The following is a 9,235-nucleotide window of genomic DNA, read 5'->3' as shown; positions in this document are numbered from 1 at the left end:
TTTCTCAGGTTTCATAATTCACTAGAAAGAGTCCCCGAACTGATTTAAAGCTAGTCTGCTAATACGTACAGTTCATTATGGGAAAAACACAGATTCAAGTCATTCAAGGAAAGAAGCACATTGGAGTCTGGAAAAGTATTACATGTGGAGCTTCCTCTCTCTATGGAGTTGGGGTGCATTGATTTCCTGGTGTCATATGGGGAACTACACACAGAGTGTGTTTGCTCACACCATAGCTCACCTGAATCTCAGTGTTCAGTTTTTTTTTTTTTCTTTTTTTGGCGGAGTGTTCAGTTTTTACTGGGGTCCATCGCCCGCATGGTTGATCTCAGTCTCCAGGTTATCTGATAAAATGTCACCCAAATTCCCTACCTTAAATCACATTTATGGTCATTTTTGGTATTGCTTTCCTGCACCCTAAATCACATTATTACACTCTGGCCAGCCCAAGGCCATGACAGAAAGATTTTCTTCAATGATGGGAACACGGGGTAAGGTGGCAAAGGCCACACACTTTTTGTGAGAGGTTAAGTTTTTACTGCACGTTAGGCATAAGATTTTTCTGGTGTTATGTTGGTTGTTGCTTTAGGTCAACAAAAGTATATATCTTCGATTCACACAGTCTGTACTTAAGTGATAATCTACCACTTGACACATAACAATGTAACAATATTTAGGGTTTTATATTATTGTTATCATACCAGTTACTTGGTAAATACTGTACACGTTTACCCACATAGTTATCACTGTTAGTGTTCTTCATTGTGTAGATCAGTTTTCTGCCTGCTGTGATTTCACTTCTGTCTGGGAGACTTCTTTTCATAGATTTTGTCATGTGTTTCCTTGTTTATTTAGTCCAATTCTGCTCAGTACAAATTATTTTAAGTTTTGTATGTCAGAATTTTTTTTTTATTTATTTTTTATTTATTTTTATTTTTTTAAGATTTTATTTATTTATTCATGATAGTCACACAGAGAGAGACAGAGAGGCAGAGACACAGGCAGAGGGAGAAGCAGGCTCCATGCACCGGGAGCCCGACGTGGGATTCGATCCCGGGTCTCCAGGATCGCGCCCTGGGCCAAAGGCAGGCGCCAAACCGCTGCGCCACCCAGGGATCCCTTTTTTTTATTTTTTAATGAGGTATAGTTTTACCTGGTACAAGGTTCTAGGTTGACTATTTTATTATATTATGTATTTATTTGTTTGTTTCTTATTTTTTTCTTTTAATAGTGTAATGTCTTTTGTAATGATTCTGAAGAGAAATATGCCATTATGTTTATCTTTGTATCATCATTAATCTGTATGTAACATGTCATTTTCTTTTTTTATTTCTGGCAACTTTTAACATTTGCTATCATCATTTTTGAGCAATTTTCCTGTTATGCTTTGGTATAGTTTGGTATAAGTTTCTTCATGTTTCTCGTGTTTAAAGTTTTTTGAGATTTTGGTTATGACTATTCACAATTTTCACCAAATTTGGAAATCTTCTAGCTATTATTTTTAAAATATATTTCTGCCTGCCCATCTCCTTATGGGAGCCTAATTATACATATGTCTGCATGAAGTTCCATAGCTTAACAATTAAATTAGTTTTCTCCCTGCATTTTATTTTTGATAGTTTCTATTGCTATAATTTCAAATTCAGTAATGTTTACTTTTGCAATGCCTAGTCTGCTTTAATTTCATTGAGTACATTTTTTTTTTTTACCTCAGACATTATATTTTTCTCTCTCTACGTCCACACTGGATCTTTTTAATCTTTCATGACCTTGAAACACATTCAGAACAAATGGGATATGAACTACTCCATTGCCTATACCTGCTAATTCTAGTATCTTTGCCAGTTATTAAATAATTTAGATTGATTTTATTTTTCTTCATTAAGGAGTTGTATTTTACTGCTTCTCCTCATGTCTGGTAATCTTTAATTGGAAGTCAGATATTATGAATTATAACTTATTGGGTGCTATATATTCTTTAGTCCTATGTATATTCTTGAGCTTTCTTTGACACAGGTTAGGTACTTGGGGACAAGTGGACCCTCTATATATTTGTTTTTAAGATTTATTTGATAGGTTGACAGGCAAAGTAGTCTGTCAAATACACTGAATTTTGAGTCGTTTTCTAGGTTGATTCTATTGCTGGTTCTCTGTGAATTCTCAGTATTGTTCCTTCAAATACTTTTGGATGAATCTTTCTTTGATCTTGCATAATTTCTTCACATTGTTATTTGCTGAATACTTACAGACAGTTCTTCCCCCACCTCTCAGGTTCTATCTCTGAGTAGCCCACTCCTGTGCAGTGTGTATTCAAGGACACTTACTTATACAGTCTTTGACCACAGAGTGAGAAAAGTCTATGAAACCCAAGAAGCAATGCACTTTCTGCTTAATGGAATAACTTACTTGTAAAGAAAATTCATTGCTTCATATCCCATATTATTTCCTGCACCAAATTTTCTCCCATTCTTTGACTATTCCTCAATTGAGAGACTGACTCTACCAGGGGTTGTCTACTGCAAAACTATTCACTTTATTTTACTTATCATTTCACATTTCATGTTTAGGGTATGAGCAGTAGGAGATGCATCAAGGAAACTGGAAATATTGTCTTTATACTTTCATCTTACAGGGACAATTACTCCATTTGGTTGAGTATCACCTGTTCTTGACTATCCATATTTTCAGTTACAAGAATGCTAACACAATGTAGCATCTCCTTCTTTATCTGGTTTCTTGCAGACAACAAGGTATGTTCTCCAGAACTATTTGAGCTATATTTCTACCTACAGAATATACACATTATCCCCAATCCTATATAGACATTTTTTTTTCCTGACACTTCTGTCTTAAGTGAAACAAATGTTTCTTTCAATTGTACTTCTATATATGGAGGCATGGAGGCACTATGTCATTTATTTAGCACAAGAAAATAAATTAATCATTATTATTATTCAATAATTATTATTTAATAACTGGGTTATACCTAAAAGTTATTATTTTGGAAGTTTCATGATACCACATCAGTTTAGAACAGCCTGATAAGATGACTATTCAATAAATATGTAGCATATTTTTATTTTATCCATATTACTAAAGTGGTGCAATAAATATATTCATATACCAACTTTTTATTGCCTTGTAGATCATTTTATGTAAAAAAATAATTACAGAAGCAAGACTAACGGTCTAGAGTATATAAACATTTTTAATGATCCATATAAATATAGTCAAATTGCTTTTCTCAAATTCTGTAGTAAATTAAGCTCCCATAAGCATTACATACATACAGCATTAACAAAAAAAGAATAAATTAACTAGTTTTATTGATTAAGATGTATTTCTATCTTAATATTATTTGATTTCCATAGAGTAAAAGAAAACATGATGTTATATGTATTTGACTTCTTTTCTTTTGTAAACTTTCCATTTATGTTTCATTTAATTTCTTATTTCATTGAATTATAATCAAAGGATATTGCTTATAATTTAACTTCATGTGGCTTAGTTATCTAATATATGATTGATTTTGTGAGTTTCATGTGCACTTTTAAAAAAAGAAAGATTTTTATTTTTCATAGGACAATATGGACAACACACATTGGGGGACAGAATCCATAGGAAATTCTAGAGAGGTTAAAGAGATTTGGAGTGGTATATACAAGTTAGTTTGAAAATCTCCATGTTTACTTAATATTTAAACAGAAACTTGAAGATGTGTGAGAGGAAGCCATGAGATATTTGTGAGGAGAGGCATAAGGAAGAGAATGTGAAGGTTCTTGAATTAGGATTGTTCTATTTTGAGAAATGACAGAGAGTCTATTGCTGCCATTGGAATAAATAAAGAGGGAACATGGTAAGAAATGAGACTGTAGTGGTAGCAAAGAAACTATTACAAATGAGGATATATGTTGCAACAAAGAGAGCAAAAAAATATAGCGGTTAACACATAGTGGACATTTATTTTTCTTGCACACAGCAGTTTCAAACACAGGCAGGTGTTTCTAATGGGGAGGCAGCACTTGATCACAGCTTCATCCAATACCCAGTTTCCTTCTATCGTCTTATTTCATTATTTTTTAAAGTCTCGCTCTCATTTCATTATCAGAGCAGGGTTATCAGCACCAAGTCCATATTCCAAGGTTCCAGTGTACAGAAAAGTGAGAAAGAAAAGAAGTGGAAAGCAAGAAATTATCTTTAAAGTCCATGAGCTATTTCACACATTGTGTTCTCTTGTGCAGCATGGCTAAAACTTAACCACACAGCGGTTGAAGCTGTATGGGAATCTGAGAAATATGACACTAGATGGGATTTCCATGTGCCCAGTAAAACCCTCAGGTTCTGTTGCTAAAAGGAAGTGATAGCAAGCAAATCCTGGGAGTCGGACAGAGGGACGGATGATTTTGATCCTTGTACACCCTTATAAGTTTGTCTTAAACATGGAGTGAGATAAAAAAACATTAGATTTCACCAAAAGAGTAGTATTGTCTATTACTTAAGATTACTCTGATTGAGTAACATGCTGTCCTTATGGCACCCAAATAACACTGATTTATTTGTGAGACTTCATTTTACATACAAAGTGTGATTTTATTTTATTTATTATTTTTATAGATTTTATTTATTTATTCATGAGAGACACAGAGGCTTTTATAGGAAAGGTATTAGTATGAGTATTTCTATTTTTATTATTTTTTTGAATTTTATTGATTTATTCAGAGAGACACAGACAGAGGGAGAAGCAGGCTCCATGCAGGGAGCCCAATGCAGGACTCGATCCCAGGACCCCAGGATCACACCCTGAGCTGAAGGCAGACACTCAACTGCTGAGCCACCCAGACATCCCAAAAGTGTGATTTTATATACATAATTCTGTTTCAGGAATACTTTTTCTGTTCATCAACATACTATTGGTTGTGCAGTTTCCACTTTTAATTACTGTAGTTGTATACAGAAAGGAAGCATAATATACCTGATAACACATTGAGTTCTAGTGCAGGTTGTTTGTGTTTACCTCCCAGATAAGTTAATTTCTATTATGAGACTTCTCCATGCCTCAATTTCTTTATCTGCCTCAAAGGCTTTTGTGCAGAATAAATGTATTAATAAGTACTTAAGTAGCTCCTCATCCATAATATACCCTCAAAAGCTAGTAGAAGATAATTTTCTTATTGTAGCATATTTTAATCTCATCAATTTATTTTTCTTTTTAAATTGGATTTTAGCATTTTCACATTCTTATTAACACCCCATTATATTATAAAAGTTCAATATATTTTCTTAAGTTTTTATTGCAATAAGTTAGTTTGTAAAAATTTTCACTGTTCCAATACTCAGGCAAAGACACTCAGGCCCAAGATACTTTCTTTTCTAAAAAATATTTCTTATTATAACATCTAGTCTTTATCCAGTACTTTCTACATATTTCTTGTTAGGTTTTTCAAAGAAATGTTTTCTACTGTTTTCTTCATAATTATTTATTTTGTATGTCCTACTAAAAATTATGTGCAGCATCATATTTGTATGGTCTTATGTGAATGGTATATGTTTAAATACATTTTCCAGGAAGTGCTTCATGGCTTTATGGACTTACAAAGCAAACCTCAAATCCATGAATATTTTATTTCAAATATTTTATGTTATAATTTCCCATATATAACCTCATAGAAGACTGTGTTTTACAATAAAAATAGTCCTGTGTTCTCCTTAATGCTATTGCCTTGAATTCAATTTAGTCTGAAAACAAATAAATCAACCAAGCAACAGAGCAACAAAAACTCTGATATGATTTTTGTGTGCTTGACAAAGTATGCTATATCAAAGTGCAGAAATTCCACATTCATATATAATGTAGGTGCAGAATTTTTAAGACAAAACCATTTTCCTTTCTTATCTCCTCAATAAACGTGAAGGACAAGCCATAAACTTAAAAATGACAACATTTAGTTAATGGATCGTATTTTTGTTTTGTTTTGTTTTCCTTAGATTTAGCATTGAGTATTTCTGAAATTATGTTTACATTACCTTTTAGACTTAAACTTTAGTTGTACAGGTTCCTTCAGGTTAGCACAGCCCATGCATCCCTGGGCCATGTATCATTCTTTACTGCCTCATCTCAGTCTCAATTGATTAATAGTTATTGATCATTCCCTAGGGAACGGAAGGTCGACCCAAGAAAGAAGGGTACTCATAGTTTCAACCCTTGTACCACATCATTTAGACCATCAGTATGTTCTCTGATTGATGGAATGACTAGGCAAATACAGCGACAATTGTCCTCAACACCCTACACAGTTTCAATAATGCATTACTCTTCTAAGGAATAATTTTTTTTCTTTAAAACAAAGTGCTTTCTATAACATCTTCATGATTACACATCATTCTGATTAAAAAATATATTTTTTTCTGTTACCAAAATTTATCCCCATAGCATAGCAATATGCATAGCTCAAAGTAAATGAATTCATAAATGCAGTGTTTTCACACTTTCTACCCATTCTTATAGCTCAAGTACCATACATGTTTGATAAAATCAAAACGCCTATCTGGTAATTATCTCCAGAGACAGCTAAGTTAATTGGTACAAACTTCATTGTTTCTTGTCTTCTGCAAATGTGTATCTGTTTTGAAGGAATATTTATATCCTATTCAGTCTTTTTACACTTTAATCTTTTATTACTTCTAAGGAGTCTGAATCAAGCACAGTAGAAGATGAGATTCCAAGACTCCTTGGCCAAACTCTTGCAGTGGGTTTGTTTGTGTACAAGTCTATCGAAGGAGTGGGTCAGTGCCTATTTGATGCTGTAACTGCCCCAAGACAGCACCAGGGTTGTAAAGTGCTTGGAGGGCTTTGGGAGGAGGATGATCTCCCTACCAGTCATGCACTTGGTACATTTGACTCCTACTTTTGGGCTTGGAAGGCCCTTACTGACTATGCCAAGGACAGTACAAAGGGTAAGACATTCAAAATTGAGAAAGGTTTGTTCTGTGTTGGTTCTCGTGAAATCAAACCAGTCAGAGTCCCAAGTGCATCCCTGATGCTGCCAAAGACCCCATGACACCATGTCCCCTAATAGATATTTTTCTCTGAGTGACACTTTGCTTGTCTGCTCTGTCAAGTCTGAACACTAAAATTTTGGCAGGAAATCTCAATTGAGCCCACCTTTTTTTCAACCTTCTTAATAACTAGAGGTAATTTTTTCTTCCTTAGGAATTTCATAAATGAAACACAAAAGCAAATAGTTGAGAATAAATAGGACCACTTAATATTGATAAAATTGAGTTCAAACCAAAGCATATCAACTGCCTTGGAGGAGGAAAGTTTCAATTTTTGCTTACAGATAATTAAAATGGTTTGGGTGTTTATGCTTAAAAATGAGACTAAGATGAGGACAAGTAATTATAATGTATGATTCCTGAATGGAGCCCACCCTGTATAAGCACTTTACTACATTCTTCATACACATCATAAAAATCAATTTATAAATTATCAGCAATGTGCATTCCAACTCATCTGGCTATAATTACAGTGTTACTGTGTAGTTAGTTTCTAAATTTGCTTCAGCAAGTAATTAGAAACAAGTTTGGAAGAATACTTAAAGCCATTGTCCAATTTGTACTCTGATCATCTCTGATCATGTAATTCTATAGGCTGTTGCCAACACTGCTTCTTACTAAGCCCAAGGAAGTAAGCCTCCATTTTATCTTTTCCCTAAATCAGATCAAATAACTTTCCAATGAAACAGACATTGAATCTTCTTTTCTAGTGATAAACAATCTTTAAGATTGTTCTATTCATACCATAATCTTCTTATGTTAATGATAGCACATTTTATAAAGACTTTCTTTAAATCAGTAGTGTTCATTGGACAGAAATGTATTCTATCCCACAATGGAAACTGTCAAATGGAACATACTTTCTATAATAATTTAACATCAAATTTCGGTCTTTCTGTTATTTGAAAAAGACACTTTTTAGCACACTTAAAAAAAACAGATGTTGAATTGAGAAAATATTATTTGAAACATTTAGCAGTACAAGCATTAGCATTATGTTAGTGCATATTTATTCCAAGCTATAAATTTTCAATTAATTCAATTAGAGTGAGTCTCATGTTTCATAGCCTATATTTCACTGTGAAATTGGATGCTATTTTACCTTCTTCCTCAAGCATTAATAATGAAACAAAAACATGCCAATCATGTTACTTTAAGGCAAGTGGCTTTAGATATACGTATATTTAAACTTTCTCAGCTACTAAAGGATTTCTTATTTTCAATTTGTTAGAGCTATGTTTCATGCCAATGGTAAATATGTTTGTGGCAAGGGAAAATAACATGAAACAAGAAACAAATTAGTCTGTAATTGTACATATTACGTTAAATGTTCGGTATATTTTTCATATTATATAATATTCTTATGGAGGTTTTGAACCACAGAATAGAGAATGAAATAACAAGAGTGGCAAGATAATGGGAGAAACTTAATTCATGTGCAGATCATATAACTGGACAATTTAAAGAAAAACAGTTATAGTGGGAGAAACCCTTAAAACTCTCATGCTTTCATAATGAGTTTTTTTAATGAAAAAATGAAGGCTTTTATAGGAAAGGTATTAGAATGAGTATTTCTATTTTTATTATTTTTTAAATTTTATTGATTTATTCATGAGAGACACAGATAGAGCGAGAGGCAGAGACACAGACAGAGGGAGAAGCAGGCTCCATGCAGGGAGCCCGACGTGGGACTTGATCCCAGGCCTCCAGGATCACATCTTGGGCCAAAGGCAGACACTCAACTGCTGAGCCACTGGGGCTGCCCAGTATGAGTATTTTTAAAATCAATCATTCTCTACTATAATAAATGTGATTATACCTTTACAACATGTGTCCCTGTAATGTTTGTATATGTGTTTATATACTGGGGCACAAAGCAAATGTCATAAAATGCAGATAACATTCTTTGGGAATAATGAAAGCAATAGTATAGATAAGAACTATTAATGGTACCACAATTTATTAAGTATTAAATATGTGTCATGCATTGCATAAAATAAGTAATGTAAACAGAGTTCATTACCCAACCATCAGAGCTTGAATGTAGATTCATCATTCAAAGTTCATATTTGTCACTGGAATAATAATGCATTTTTAAAAGTTTGAACAAAATTATTTCAACAAATTGGAAATTAATAAAACATGCATCTGAATAATTGTAGTTGAGAAGTTTTAAATT

This window comes from Canis aureus, chromosome 21 (genome assembly GCF_053574225.1).
Source record: "Canis aureus isolate CA01 chromosome 21, VMU_Caureus_v.1.0, whole genome shotgun sequence".
NCBI lineage: Eukaryota > Metazoa > Chordata > Mammalia > Carnivora > Canidae > Canis > Canis aureus.
This window is presented reverse-complemented; position numbering follows the sequence as displayed.